This window comes from Anoplopoma fimbria, chromosome 2, assembly GCF_027596085.1.
Source record: "Anoplopoma fimbria isolate UVic2021 breed Golden Eagle Sablefish chromosome 2, Afim_UVic_2022, whole genome shotgun sequence".
In the NCBI taxonomy this organism is placed as follows: Eukaryota; Metazoa; Chordata; class Actinopteri; order Perciformes; family Anoplopomatidae; genus Anoplopoma; species Anoplopoma fimbria.
This window is the reverse complement of record NC_072450.1, coordinates 23,825,375-23,841,544: the sequence shown is the minus strand read 5'-3', so window position 1 is coordinate 23,841,544 and position 16,170 is coordinate 23,825,375. Positions and strand designations below refer to the sequence as shown.

The following is a 16,170-nucleotide window of genomic DNA, read 5'->3' as shown; positions in this document are numbered from 1 at the left end:
TAACGTGTTTATTAAAAGGCTATACTGCATGGAGGTCTTTTTTTAAATTTTTTTTATTATTATTGTAAATCCATCTTTTAAGGCATAAATTCAAACCATAATCAACATAAACATATTTAATCAAACTGATCAAAGTTGTATTAAAGTTGAGTGTTTCATAGGAGAAATCCCATCAAAATTCACGTTTATTTTTATTTCATTGTGTTTTTAATGCAGCCTATGCATTATGTTATTTGTTTAGACTAGTGGCGGCTAATCGCCACAGGTCTTGTGTGCTTTAAGACGCCTCTAACAACACGACAAACAAAGTTACCGCTACATCCCCGTCTGTTCCGTGTGCGTACGGCTGCTTAATGACAATGTCGCATTTAAAGTAATAACGGTCAATATAAAGTGTGTCCGCCGCTCACTACGACGGCCGCTGCACAAATAATAAGTTTTCTTTGTGTGGCAGTAGTGAGCTGACGTCAGGTCGGTTTCCTTGAAGTGGAGCTGAATAAACCTTGAGAAGAGTCTCCTTCAATCTGCTGTTAGTAACTAACACACACACACACACACACACACGGGCGCACTCACACACACGAGACTCAATTACTGCCCAATTCCCTTCTTTATCATTCGTCCCCCGACCTCTCTTTCATAACCAAAACCGACCAGGGGGGTGAAAAAAAAAAGAGTCGAGAAGAAGACCGAACCGAAGTGACAGTTGAACTAAAAAAAAGCCCACGTTGGAAATAAGTAAAGTGTCGAAAACTAAAAACAAGGTAAGTGTTTTATTTCTCGGACGCTGTTTTCCCCTCGCCGCGGCACCGGGCGGTGAGCTGCGTGAAGCGGCTCCGGCTCCACTTTCTCAGCGTCTTTTTCTTTTCTTCCCGTGTGAACCGCGTTAATAGACGGGTTTCTGGTGTTACATTGTATTGGGTAGTCGAATGTGTGAAGTTTCTTTTCTCTCTTTAATATAGAAACGAGGTGTTTTTCCTCTCTCCTTCCTCCTCTTGAGTGGTGACCTGATAGTGGGAATCGTCTTTGTGTCCCTCTCTCTGCTGCCTTTTCTTCTCTCCCTCTCTCGATCACTCGGGCTATTTCATAACTTGTTACAATGTTGGAGGAATTAAACTTTTTTTCTTTCTTTCTTTTAAAAAAGGGGGTTTAATGCTTTTTTCTTTTTTTTTTGTTGTATCAACCGTGTGCTTGGTCGCGTTTGGTTTTCCTGTGTTTGATGTGCTTGGATGTCCGCGTCAGAGAGGCACCGGACCGCCGCTGGTGCGTTAAAACGCATCCAGCTTTAATAGTCCCCTCGACGCGAAAATAAAACAATTAGCGACAAATACATAAATATCCCCCTCCTGGCTCGGGTTAACGTGGACGTAATCTCTTAATAATCCTGTCTTTTCCCCACAGCGGGTCAGTTTTTCATCTTTTCCGCGTTGGCCTCGGTCTCGTGCTCCGGGCAGGCTGCCGCGTGGAGCCGCTCTGGCGTCGCTTCCTCAACCCGAGAGGCGTGCAGCCGCTCGGCCGGGTTGTTGAAATTTATCCCTTTGTGTATATTACAATATCCTCCATTTTTTTCTGCCCCTTCCAAAACAACAAGCCTCTCGCCATCTTGGTTATTTTAAATTCGTCCCCTAAGCACCCCCTACCTCTCCCCCCCCCACACACACACATACACACACATACACACCACCTAACTATCTCTCTCTCAAACACACGGGCTACTTTATAAAGGAAATGGATTTTTTTTTTTTTTTTTTTTTTTTTTTTTGTGTGTGTGTGTGTGTGTGTTTTGGTCGCAAGTTTTACCAAAAGTTTTAGACTTGTTAGAAAAAGAAAAAAAAAAAAAACCCGAGACGGAAGATCGCGTCCCGTTTGTGGTTTTTTAGTTCACAGATCGTCTGCGATGATTTGAAGGCAGTTTGTGTTTGTTTGTCGAGACGTTTGCTTTAAAAAAAAAAAAGGAAAAAAAGCAGATATAAAGTGACGTAATGTTATGTGTCAGGGTTGTGTTTCTTGTGGGGGGGGAGAAAGGCAGGTGGACACGGTGATACAGCCTCAATTAAACAAAAGCATGTGTGCTATTTATAAGCGAACATGTTGTTAAATGTGATTTGATAGTTTACTCTGTGCTGCCTTATATGTTTATCTTTGCAACTAAACATGAATGAATGCACGAAGGAAAGGAGGAGGGAAAGGAAGGAAGGAAGGAAGGAAGGATATTAATTACCAAGAATCCCATTAGGGGGAGAACAGTCAAAATGAAATGTAACTGGATGTCACTGCCAAATAACAAGTGATTAGACATCCTCTGAATGGCAGAGTTGTTTGAAATAATTATGTGATTAGAAAGGTATTTATTGCCCTTTAAAGAAACATTTATTGGTGTACTTGTGTGGTTTACAGATAGTTGAAAGATGTGTGAATGATAGATTCCCTGATTGACATGTTGAAGACGTGCACAGGAGCACATGCATCTCTCGTCGTCGCACAGACACAGTTTTTAATCACCCCTGGCTGAGCTAAAACACTGATTCGCATCAGTTTGGACAGGAGACTCTTGGAAAATGGTGACCTTGTTTAATTTCTGTCATCCATCTTACAAAAAGAAAAAGGTGTCATTTTAGCTTCTGCATTTTGCTCCGTCCCTCACTGTTAAAACTTGATTCCACTTTCCTCCCCCGTGTCCTATAAAGCAGTTTAAGAAAGAGGATGAGGGGGAAAGAAAACAAACCGAACAAATGCTTTGAAATGGAAAATCTGATCATTTCACCTCCCACCTCTTTTGTTTGCCCGTTTATTGCTGCAAAGCTGGAGTGCAGAGGAGCAGATGTTTAGCCAAACATGAAGGCGCGGTGCCTCTGTCCTTATGGGGATGGCTCTCCCTCCTCTCGCTGCTGATGCATCGACATGACAGCTGCTTGATTTCATGGAGCTGCTAAGAAGCCATTAGTGGTATCAGTGAATTGAAACGGAACAGTGTCTCGCAGTTTTTCTACCACTATTATAACTATCTGTTGTTTCATTTTGTACAGATTTGTTTGAGTATGTGTGTCTTCACGTGTGTGTGTGTGTGTGTGTGTGTGTGTTCGAGCTGCAGCGTCAAACCAACAAGACATGCTAATATATTTGTGCAGTGTGTTTTCCCATAATTTGAGAGAGAGAGAGAGAGAGAGAGAGAGAGAGAGAGAGCAAAAGTGAAGAAAGGGGAACAAATCTGTCAGAGTTTGTTTGCCATGTTGGTTTGAAATGAAAGCACACTGTGCTACCTCAAGCACACTCAAATCAGAGATGTCTCTTCTTGCCAGGCCAAGAAAAAAAAGAAAGAAATCAACTCTAAGCTTGAGTTTCATCCTCTATCTCTTTTTCTCTCTCTCTCTCTCTCTCTCAAATTGGAACTGTTGTTTTTGAAGAGATAAAGGAGGACTTCCGCTTGACTTGAACATTGAGGAATTAAGGATAGACATAGTTAAGCCCTATTTGCATGTCTACCAAAGTCACAGCAAACGGTTGTTATTGACTAAGCTGATTAGGTGAAATTAGGTTCACGAGCTCTGTGTCTGGGGGTGCTGAATCTGACAGAACTTGGACAGCTTTTGAGAAGACAATCCCATGTGCACACATGGCTATATTCTCTATAATCCTTTACTATTGAATATAGGGCTATCTTTTTTTTTTTTTTTTCTCCGTGTAGGAAACCCACAGTTTGTGTTCTTTTGTAAATTAAGTGAAGTGAGATTTATAAGCTGTGCAAGACGCGTGCATATCTATCAAGTCATCAGTATGTTGCAGTATCACTTTGCACTGGGAGTGATATCAAAATGAACGTATCAGGCATGTGATTGATTCATCACTCAAATACACGCGTATTATGAGTGTGCACTTTATGTCATAACACGCTATTTCTGTTAAATGAGACAAATCAATAACACCATCTGATCGTTTACGTCAACCAAAACTTCTTTTCACTAGTGGCGACCTACTGACAGTCACCACTTAAGGGTTCACCTGCTGCAGGAAAAAAAAAAAAAAAAGCAATAACAAAGTAAATGCCGTACCAAAAAGTGTGGTGATCCCCTTGGAGCAGAAACCTTTAGTGTTATTGAAATAGGACATGAATTAATAAAGCAGGGTTTTCGAAGAGTTTTAATCTGTCACACTTATAGAACAGTTTACTTTAAACTGACAAGTGCCCATACTGGTATCAGCATTGGCAAGAATAATCGCAGAAATGCTCAGTTATGCAAAAAAAGTATATTTCAATATTGTAAATTCCTAACAGTGTGAGTTTGCTGCTAATGAAGCGTATCACTGACTTAACTCTGAACCGCAGTACTTTCATTCTCTATGTGACAAGATTTCCTCACTTATGTAAGCTTACTTTACTTTTGTTATGGCATTGCTATATAAAGTATGTGTATAACTACTATCCTAAATATTCCATGCCATTTTTATCAGTATGTTCTATATAGAGAGAGATTAATTAGACCAACAAACAGTTTATTGATGATAATGGCCATCTGGGAGCCCTGTCAAATCTCTGCATGCTAGTGCTGACACAGAGCTGAGAAATTTAGAGAGGAAGTAGAGGTCTGCTCCGTGTTAACCAAACAATTCAAGAACTAATGTGAGACATACTCCTGATCATAATTCCTCATACCCTCGCTGACCATCATTCAGCCATTCATATAAAAATGTTCACAGACACACACACACACACACACACACACACACGGAGAAGACAACAAATGAAATAATGCGCCAAGAAAGTGAGGACTTTAAACAGATTTTTCAGTTTTCCAAGTAGACATTAATCCTATGAGGGCTAATGGTCCGTTTGAGCAAGAAGCCACATTTTAGCGAACGCCCTGAAAGCTTCCAGGCATGAGACTGATCATACCTCTTATTGTTCCACATCAAATTGGCGCTGCTGCGTGTCTGTCTTGGCCCCACTGTTCCGTGGCTGTGTGTCGTTACAGGCCCATGCAGGCAGCTCACGTATTGATACGTGTTTACATGGCCCCGCAGGTTAATGTCCTCTCAGCAGGAAAGTTGGTTAGCGCTCAGATGATCTACCTAACCTTATGTTACGCTGCTATTTTGGGTAACGCCACAGGTTTGCTGGATGTCCCGATAATCATCAGGGTACACAAATCATTGTCTAAAGTGCAGGCTCGGTGACGGCCACCTTGTTTTAAAGCGAGCCTCTTCAAATATTTTGGCTAGATTGGAGCAGAAACGTCTGCCAGTGTCTGTGTAATGAGAAATGCATCTGTGTTTTGAAAGCCAAACTAATGAGATAGGGCACATAAGCCCCCTGTTGTAACAATTGAACAATCTCAACTGTTAATTAAGACTAAACAAATCAAAACCCGTTTTTTTTTAGTTTGTCTGTACATTACTGCGTGGATTACATACGGTGGATTAATTACCAAACAATACACAGTGTAAAGTGCAAGTGGGTCACCCCGCGTTGACTTTCAGGAGACAGGAGACAGAGCGGCCAAATTTGGGAGGGAAAGGCGATAAGCTGCTTCTTCGCCGCTCGTCCCCTGGGCCTCTATTTATCATTCAATGTGAGAATTTCCTTGATGAAAGTCAAGGTTGTTTGTGCTAGCTCTGTCTCGTTTGGATGCCTGTTTTTTTTTTTTTTTTTCCACCAGCGAGGTGCAAAGGTTGGTTTTCCCCTCTCCAAAGAGATGGAAAGTCCAGGCTAGTTTCTTTTAATGAAGTCTCAAAAGGTCCTGATGATTTTTTCCACTTCAAGGTTGTTTTTGTTTTCTAACATTAGCACGGATGGGCAGAAATACAGATGTACTTCTTGTGTTTCGGAGCCATAGAACAGCTTGCATTCAAGTGTGCATAATTTGCTGTTTGCCTCCATCACATAATCATGTGGTAAAGAAGAAGGTTATCACTTTATGTGAGCTGAAAGCATCCATTTAATGCGGGCTTCATAAAAACTAAGAGCGACAGGAAACAAAAAAAAAAAAACATGGCATCGTTATGAAAGGATTTCTTCTCTTGAAAGGAAGTAACATGAGTGTTTTTTGGCTTCATGAAACGGAGACATTCAGGGTCTGTTAACATTAGCTGAAATAGGCTGGATTGGAACAGCATAAACATGATATTAGGGATTTTATTTTCCTAAGAAAACCAAACAAAATGTTTTTCTGTCCCTTTTTCCCCCATCCCCTGTCCATATCGTCGAGGATCACATCATTTCTAGTTTCAAGAGGAACTTGATTATGGAATTTAAGGTCTGGAAAACCAGCTATTTGATGTTTACCCCACCTTGACACTCTCAATCTGTAGCAATGGGCCTGTATTTACACTTTTCTCCACCATCCTCCCATGCTGGCTGCACTGAAAAAAAGGATACTGGGAATGGAAAAGAAATAGGAAAAATGCTTTGGGATGTGGGAATGGGAATGATATTGGTTTCTCTATTGGTGTGCCTCCTGGGTCAGTGGGGTTCTTGATGATACTATAGAATAGCTTGTAGCAGGCGGGGGGGCTGTGAGCCTTGGTGGGTGTTAGGATGCACATAGTCACAGACACAAACATCTACACACACACACACACTTGCTGTCAGAACATTTACGCATAGGGACAGGACACACACATACACACACAAATGTATGAGATTGCGCCCCGACAGCCCCCATTTATTGATCTTCTTCAGCATTTAAAATCTGGTCACTCCTGCCACAAAGGCTTTTTATTTTAGCTGCGCTGGCAAAGCACGCTCCAAGCTAAGCCAGAATTTTAAATATTTAACTCCTACGGAGCGCCATGAGAAATGACAAGGATGGAGGAGAAAAACAAATAGGGGAGCAGTTTTTTTTTGAGCGGTGCAGTAGCTATACGTGTATTTTCGCTCAGAACAATGTTTTATGTAAAACCACACTCGCTGTGTCGGCTGTGTAAGCGCTACCGTTTTGGAGTGAAAATCTGCATTGACAGCACACTTTTTGCTTCATGAAGATTTTATCCGGAATTCATAGGCATCCTTTATTTATCTCCAGAAAGAAAAAGAAAAAAGCAACAGAAAAGAAATAAGCATTCAATCTAAATTTAACTTGTGCTGACCTACATGGCCTCACCTCGTTAGCAGCGCCAGGCTGAAAAAGCTAGCAGTCATTGGATTAGTCATTACTGGACTTGGGACCAAGCTGCTGCTTTTAGCATTTTGACGTTAAAAATGGATACTCATGTGTAGAGAGGCGACTCAACGATGTCTAATCCACAGAAGCCCCACAGCACGCAGTCTTACAGCCATCATAATGTCTTTCTCTGAGTGTGGTGTGTTTGCGCTCTCTCTGTTCTCTCTGGACACAAAACAAGGTATTGAAACATTTATTCCCCCTCCTCTCTTCTCCTCTCCCCCTCTCCTCTCTTCTAAGTGTTCTGTTAGTCCCAGAAGGGTGTAGAGGAAATGATCTGACTAGCCCCGTTCACACTACATTTTGAAATAATTTGTATTGAAAAGGTCAAAGCACATTGCAGCGATTTTTTTTTTCGAGAACGCTCCCCCACATTGAAGGGAAAATTGATGTTGCATTTAACTTTACTTATTGAAAAAGCACGACCGGTCCGCCCCAAAACCGCACAGGCTTCCTCCTCACCCAGTCGGACCTGCTGCTGTCGTTGTTTTTCTCTCGTCCTGTTATGAAAGCTTAGCCGCGCTCGGCCTTTGGCATTGTCCCGCTCTCCCCCTCTCTGTCTGTCTGTCTCTCTCGCCCTCTTGACTGTCTCTCGCTCTCTGGCGCTTGTGCTTTCTCTCTCTCTCTTTCTCTGAACGATGACACTGAGAGACAGCTGTAACGTGAGACGCCTCTCGATCCTGGCAGGGGCTTGGAAAGCCGAGGCAGAAGGGAGGGAGAGGGCCTTTATCTGAGACCGGGGGCGCTGACCTCCCTCATTCCCCTTCTCTTTCTCTCCTCCTTTCTCTCCCTGTCTCTATGTCAGCGAGCATATCCTATCCTCCCCCCCCCCCCCCCCCCCCCCCCCAGAAGCCAACACTGCACTCTTAAAAAAGTGTATCGTGGAAACACTTTCCCCCCACACCACGCCACAGCGAAAACCTGCTGAATGAAATAATGTGTTGCTGCTGTTTACTCCGTTTAGAGCGGCATGTTGCCTTTAAATCTCGCCATCTTTTGTCTGACTCAGATAGATGCGACTCATGTTATGTTGTCAAGGCTTCACAGCATACAGTGAGTGATAATTGAGTGACATATGTTTGTGATCTGTATGAGGACACTTTGTGTGTGTGTGTGTGTGTGCGTGCGTGTGTGTGTGTGTGTGTGTGTGTGTGTGTGTGTTGTGTGTTTGGATGTAGATGGAAACATCCACACGTCCTCCAGGCTATGGCTGCTAAATCCTCTGCGAGAGCTCCCGTGTGTAATCCAAACATTTAGAGCTAATTTAAGCATGCAGGCAGGAGCAGCATCCTTTAGGAAACAACAGCTCTCTCTCTCTCTCTCTCTCTCTCTCTCTCTCTCTCTCTCTCTCTCTCTCTCTCCATCTCCACTCTCTCTCTCTCTCTTGCTCTCTCCATCCTCCACTGTGTGTATACTATGTATGTGTGTGTGTGTGTGTGTGTGCATGTCTTGTCGCTGGAGGGAAATGAAAGCACTCAATCACTCACCTGTCAGAGTACTTCAAATTCTGACCATAATACACACACACACACACACACACACACACACACACACACACACACACACACACACACACACACACACACACATATATACACACACACACAGGCACACATGTGCGCATACACATTTACCCCTGAGGGTTTGACAGGACTGGCCCTTTATTGACTCCCTTGATCAAGGAGACAGCAGATCCATTTAATAGAAGCTGCACACACACGCGCACACACACACACGCACACCCACATTCAAACACACACACAGGCATTGAAATCAAAGTGGATTCACATCTGCTCTCCACACAGATCCACTGTAGCACTTTCCTCTCATCCAGCAGAGCTGGGAGTCATTTCAAATTGCGGCCGTATTGGGTGTTGAATAAAATCTTGAAAGCCAATACTAATAGACGTCATCTTTTTCATGGCGGTGTTTGCCAGCAGTTTCCTCATCATTGCAGTTGTCGTTACACGGATAAAGCTCGGACTGGCCTCTTCGCCACATCTTGTGTTATTGTATGGAGGTTTAATCATGTCATGATGCGAGCGCGGCGCGGGTCACAGGCATGTTCTGTTGGCCTTGGCCCCCGTGCTCCCCACTTGGCCATGTTTTGTGCTGAGTGTTTTGGAAGGCCAGTTAGCCAAGAGGTTGCTGGGAGGAGATGTGACAGCTGTGTTGGTCACGGCTGCTCTGACCTTCACACGTCATCTTGACGGATCATCAAGGCTGTAACGATACACCGAACCTGTTGAGCGGGCCCGCGCCAGCCTGATTATCCACTGGTGATGAGCCGGTCGCATACTGTAGTGATGTTGTTGTTCCAAGTGCGACTGTGGACAGTCACCAGAGAGGCCAGGGCGACCGCACTTCTGAATGGGATTTATCTCGAAAGTAAAGCAAGGGAAGGAAGTAGATTGGCTAATGCAGCAACAGGCTCTCTGCCATTATGAGGAGAGTTATCATGGTAACACAAAACATGCTTACATACACAGGAAAAAAGAAACAGACGCACACAATCTTGCCTGGTATTTCATATATATATATATATATACATATATATTCTACCTCTCACAAATGGATTGCACTAATGTTCTGAGCTTTTCTCCAGTCTCAAAGAGCTTTGCTTTGTGTGTGTGGTGTAACCCGTTCCCTTGAGATGGGACTTGCTCCATCAAGTCAAGGAAGAAACCATTTAGTGGAATGACAAACACACACACACACACACAGAACCAGGAGGCTGGGAGGATTTGAATTGCACTTAGACAAACGTTTCTCACACAAGTTCTTTATTCCTCCACCCGCTCCCTACTTCGCCCTGAACATACACTTACTCACATACAAAGGTAGTTGCACAGAGATTCCATTTTGTCAGCTTTCAGCACCAGATCGTGTAACAATAAAAGATGCTGCCCTGCAGTTAAACACTGCCAGTAAATCACAGGGCAAAGAAAGCTGGGAGAAGCACTTATTTTTAAGCAGCATGAGAGACCACACTGGGGGGGGAAGGGGGGTTGAGAAAGATAGGGTAAGACAGAGAGAGAGAGAGAGAGAGAGAGAGAGAGAGAGAGGGAGGAAGAGAGAGCTTCTTTGTGCGCTGTGTACTGGCATTGTGTGTGATGAAGAGATGAATCACTGCTATTTAGGGATTGGTTTCCTGCAACTGATTGTGTGACGACTCGGTGGCGGACAGACTGTCAAGACTTGCCTGTTTTGTTCTGGGGGCTTCAGGAAAATGTCTGCGGCCAAGTCTCAATAGCTCAACTCCCACAGGGCCCGGTGTGCCAGAGATCAACAGAGACAACAGAGACAAACACCTCACCAGTGTCGCTCCTCTAACAAGGCATCAAATATTAAAAAGCAATGGATTTTTAGGGCCAATCTCAATGTGTGTATGTTCAGAGTACACTTGTTTTCTTTGCTCAAACACCAAAAGATGTTTTTGGTAAAGGAGGCTCACGTGCAACATTGGTGACTGATCATGTTTTCTTCTTCTCTTTCTTTCTCTTGTTACAAAAGTGGGACCCTTCTATTTAACCCTGTGCAAATGCCGGAGAGCCGCTGTATGAATTCTTAAGTATAGTCAACATCTGTGTGGCTGAGGGCAAGGGGGCTTATGTCAGATTAGAGAATCCAAACAAGACAATTAAGACAGACGTCATAACAGTTCTGTCGAGTACCGTCTATGCCTGGCATGCCTGGAGTGTAAATGCAGGTAATTATAACTTTGCAGAGAGTTCCTATTTTTCTGTTTGTTTGTTTTTTGCCTCTCAAGTTAATTAGATGGAAATTACTAAGTAATGATGGCTATAATAACAAATGACATTTTTATTGTTACTCAGAAAGTAATAAGTTCACTAACATGACTTCTGGCAGTAATTTGTTGTAACACTTTGTTTGTTATAGGCAGTAACAAGTAGCTTTTTCTAACGTGAAATTGTGTATTCTCTCCCATTTATTGAATCCTTAGGTAAATCTTCTTTCTGCTTGAGCGAATAAGAGTTGTTAGGATTTTCTTTTTTTGTCTTAAATGGTAGTAAACTTAATATCAAGGGGTTTTGGATTTTCTGTCAGACAAAACAAGCAATTTGATGATGTCAACTTGGGTTTTAAAAGGCATATTCTTACAACGTTTTGATATTTTACATGCCAAATGACTAATTGAAAAAGAATCTTTCTTAATTGAAAGTGAAAACAATCGTTAGCTGCAGCCCACAAATATCACGCTGACATGATTTATGAGGACAGTGCAGTTGAAGAAGGCTACAAGCACACAGAAATGTGTGTTTTGTGATATTTTATCCATCTGCCATTGATGTAAAACTGCCAAGATCTTACAGTAAAAAGAGGTTAATAGACTAACAGCCTGGTTCTCAGTCAGGCAAATGATGGCAGACAGCACTGGCTTTCTTATCCAGTGTAATTCACCTGCCTCGTGGCTGGCAAATCATTTTCTGTGCTGAGGCCCTATGAGCAGAGATCCTTTAATCATCCACTAATAGGCTTTTATGAAAAAGCTGAAGATGAATTCAGCCTACCTGGCTCTCTGTTATCATTATCACTGCGATGAGTTATCAAAGTATCTGTGTGTGTCTGTAGTCTGTGCATACGTGTGTTTGTGTGTGTGTGTGTGTGTGTGTGTGTGTGTGTGTGTGTGTGTGTGTGTGTGTGTGTGTGTGTGTTTGTCAGTTTGTCTGTGTAAGAGTGTAGATAATGAAGGGAACGCTTGCAGTTCGATCACTGCTATAATTATCAACACCTTCAGTCCGGGTGATTTCTGAATGATAAATTGAGCTGCAACGACAGATGTGCTTTGCATTATGGGCCTCAGACTTTAACATGACTGTTAAAGGGCATCTAGAACGACAGAATGAACCTCAATATATCCATTCACCTACAACGGGAGTCATTCAAACATTTACAGGAACTACTAAAAATAAATATGAAGCAGTAAGTAAAGCACTGCGTGCGAGACTTGGTCGCTGAAATAAAAATGTAATAATTGCAATAGTTGACCACATCCGTGCTGATGAAGTGCCCAGCAGACTTGATTCTGTTGCCTGTGACCAGATGGATGTGTTTACTGTCAACAAAACCTTGTTAGATAGCTACCCACACATGCTATAACACTGTTTGTGTGTTGAGTGTGCCCCTGCGTCTGGAAATGTCTACCAGAGCCTGCTTCCCCATGTCGGCGTGCGTGTGTACGAGGAGACGTTTGTATGTTACCGTCTGCTTTTTTGATACCATCGAAATATGCTGACACAGCTGACATTGTAGCAGAGAAACTCTTCTCCACAGTTCTAAATCAGCCCGGACCTAGTTGAGATTGAATGAAAACGAGTATGCTGTCATAAATAAAAGCAGTAAAACCTGCGTGTGTTTGCTTGCCGCAGCCTAATATACATAGCAGGGTGGTGTCTGTTATGGTGAGCTGTTCAGATTAGGCTCTGGCTGTAAGAGCACAGGAGGGCCTCAGAGACAATGCATGAGAGATGGGCGTGAGAACACCGGTAAGGCTTGGTTCTCTGCAAGAACTGTCTTGTGTTTTGGGAAAATATCCTCACACTCAAAGCTCCAGTGTCGAGATCCATTTCTAACGAACAGGTTTTGCAAGAAAGGGCTCGGGGAGAAAGAGACTTTTTTTGTGCGTGTGAATATCTTTGTGTGTCTGCGTCTGTGTTTGCGTGTGCCGCCACAGCTGTGTTTCAGACATCACTGCACTTTTTGTTTGATGTGTCTGAAACCACCAATGCTAAGCTGTGTAGCTGTGAGTTTGATATTCAGGTAGTTTCAGAGGGCTTCATCCTCTTACCAGGCTCTCAAAAGGAAAAAGAAACAACTTCCAGCATTATCGCAATGCTGCATATAACCTAACAGCTTTATTATCATATAAATAGAAGCACGCTGGAAACACATTTCATTCAGCCAGCCTGTATTTTTAACCTGAACCACACTGATCTCTTGTTTCTGCTTTTTTTCTCCAGGTGTTACAGCAGTTATGTCAAAGAGCTGAAGACATCTCTTACAGTGAGTACACACTACACTTAACAGTATTCATGTCTCCTCTTTTTCACTCTGGTGCCCCTGGTGTATGTATTCTGCAGGAAACCAAATAGTTGGTGCGTGACTTTTTAAAAAATATATATTGTCACACACTTCTGCTTTTACAGTGTGTGTGTGTTTGTGTGTGTGTGTGTGTGTGTTTTTGTTTCTATGGCACGCCAGAACAAACTTGCAGACTCCTTCAGTTTCAGGCCTAATTTGATTTTCATTCATTCAGTGAAAGAGGATGTTTTTTTTCTCCCCCAATTAAATTTAACAAGAGCCCCTTGAAAAGCAGTTGTTATGATTGCATTACAAATTCGGGGTTCATTCAGTGAATCAAGCAATTAATTAGATTTCTCCCATTCTAATCAGAATATTTGTCTGAAACTAATAAACATCCTTCGGCTTTGCTCTCTGTTCGGAGCCAGCGCTGAATGTAAATGGTTGTTAGCTGTGCCCCACAGTGCTTCTAGGTTGGGATCTCGGATTGTGTTTAGCTGTTGCGATGTTCAGCGTGAATCCCCTCCACCCTCTGTCCTTTTCTGTCTTTATATTCTTCACTCTGCTTCCTCACTCTGTCTCTGTGTGAGCGCTAGCAGCACTCAGGGGCGCGGCTGCGTCCTCCAGGCTTCAGTTCACACACACAAACACACACACACACACACACACACACACACACACACACACACACACACACACACACACACACACACACACACACACACACACACACACCAAGGTGGCAGTTTGTTGTTCCACGAACAGACAATGACTTGCACTTTTTCTCTCCTGCCTTACTTGATGGCCTTGTGCCTGCAAGTGTGTGTCACCAGATCAAATGGGATCTTTTATAAAGCGTTTTTACTGAATGCTGAGCTCAGATAAATACATGTTTGGCCCGTGAGTGGCTCTTTAGCCTTGTATGTTACTAGACCTGATTCTATCTAACCGTTACTGCCTCATCTCTGGCTGCGAATGATATCATATCCCCCCCGCAGGTTGGCGCAAGCCGGTTGTATCATTTGTGATAAGTATTGATGAGCCCTCTCTTGGGGAATCAATTTCTAGGGAGGTGGGTCGGGTGGGTGGGGGGCTTGTAGTCTTGTAGATCAACCCCCACCGCTGGCTGTTCCCAACTGGTGTCTTGGCCGCATGACTTTTTCCTGCAGCCCCATAGAGAACGAGCACAGCGGAGCACGGGGGAAAGATGGAGCCCATCCAAACAGCTATGGTGTAATTAGCTGACATTTGTTGCTCGGAAGACAAGAGAAGGGAAAAAGGGAAAGAGCTGCTCAACTCAAACACCCAAAGGAATATGCAAATGTTGGGAGAAAAAAATGAAAGAAAGAGAATTGTGTCTAATGACATGGAGATATAATTATATTACATTCACGTGTGTGTGTTTGTGTGTGTGTGTGTGTTTGTGTGTGTGTGTGTGTGTGTGTGTGTGTGTGTGTGTGTGTGTGTGTGTGTGTGGTGTGGTGTGTGTATTATGAACCCATTGAACTTTGTGTGAGCGTATTTGTCAGTGTTTTGCCACTAGAAGGCATGAAACCATTGGTCTCCAGAAAAGGACTAATAAATATATCAGGGTATGAATTGACAAGCCAGGGCGCTTCATGTGCTTCGACATGATACCTTTGTCTGCTGTTTAGCGTTCTCCTTGTGCAGAGCGTGTCTTTCAACTGCATCAGCTCGGCGTTACACAACTGAGCCACACAGCACCCGCATGAATCCATGACCGGGCTGACACTCCGGTTCCAGGAAAGGCTGTGCGTGTGTTTCACATATACGTGTGTTTGTGTGCATGTAGAGACAGAGTGCGGTGCCGTAATGCATGTGGACTATCTGTACTTAAGCCAAGGTGCTGCGTGAAGGAGCAGCACTGCTTACGCAGCCCCATCTGCTTGATCCAAGCTTGAAATGCAATGCCTTTTAATGACAAAGTACGGAGTGGCCGGGAGGTGTGCAGGAAAAAAAGGGGGGGGGGGGAAGGAGTGCCTGCGTGTGTGTGCGTGAGTGTGTGAGCGAGTGACGGTGTGTGTTGTGTGAGTGTGAAATAGAGAGGAATAAAGGGAGAGGGAGAAGGAGAGAGAAAAACATCTCGAAGGTCAGGAGCAGCGGGCGGCCGTAGGGGAGAGACACGTGAGACAGAGATAGTCTTGCGTCAGCCCCACAGCAGTCCGCTTTTTATGTGTGTGCGTGTGTGTGTACGTGTGTGTGTGTGTGTGCGTGTGTGTACGTGTGTGTGTACGTGTGTGTGTGCGTGTGTGTGTGCGTGTGTGTCCTGTGGGGCCAGCATTTCCATCCGCATCCCACCGTGTGTTACAACGGAGCAGCATGCCAGGGTTTCTATTCTGAGTGTCTTGATCTGCAAGGATAGACAGACAGACAGATAGATAGATAGATAGATAGATAGATAGATAGATAGATAGATAGATAGATAGATAGATAGATAGATAGATAGATAGATAGATAGATAGATAGATAGATAGATAGACTAATAGATAGATAGATAGATAGATAGATAGATAGATAGAGAGACTAATAGATAGATAGATAGATAGAGAGACTAATAGATAGATAGATAGATAGATAGATAGATAGAGAGACTAATAGATAGATAGATAGATAGATAGATAGACTAATAGATAGATAGATAGATAGATAGATAGAGAGACTAATAGATAGATAGATAGATAGATAGCTAGAGAGACTAATAGATAGATAGATAGATAGATAGATAGATAGATAGATAGATAGATAGATAGATAGATAGATAGATAGATAGATAGATAGATAGATAGATAGATAGATAGATAGATAGATAGATAGATAGATAGATAGATAGATAGATAGATAGATAGATAGATAGATAGATAGATAGATAGATAGATAGATAGATAGATAGATAGATAGATAGATAGATAGATAGATAGATAGATAGATAGATGGATGGATAGATTTGTGC

At 43.0% G+C, this 16,170-nt stretch overlaps 1 protein-coding gene across 17 annotated transcripts in view; it reads left to right on the top strand.

The window, feature by feature from the left end:
• Positions 1–294: 294 nt before the first annotated feature.
• baz2ba (bromodomain adjacent to zinc finger domain, 2Ba) overlaps positions 295–16,170 on the top strand; it is a 66,231-nt gene continuing 50,355 nt past the window's right edge. For 16 of the 17 annotated variants that reach the window (XM_054607513.1, XM_054607591.1, XM_054607582.1 and 13 more), the window contains exons 1-2: positions 295–764; positions 13,139–13,181. The gene's annotated coding sequence lies outside the window, so the exon portion shown is untranslated. The remainder of the gene's footprint in view (positions 765–13,138; positions 13,182–16,170) is intronic. The other variant, XM_054607566.1, reaches the window with a different exon arrangement.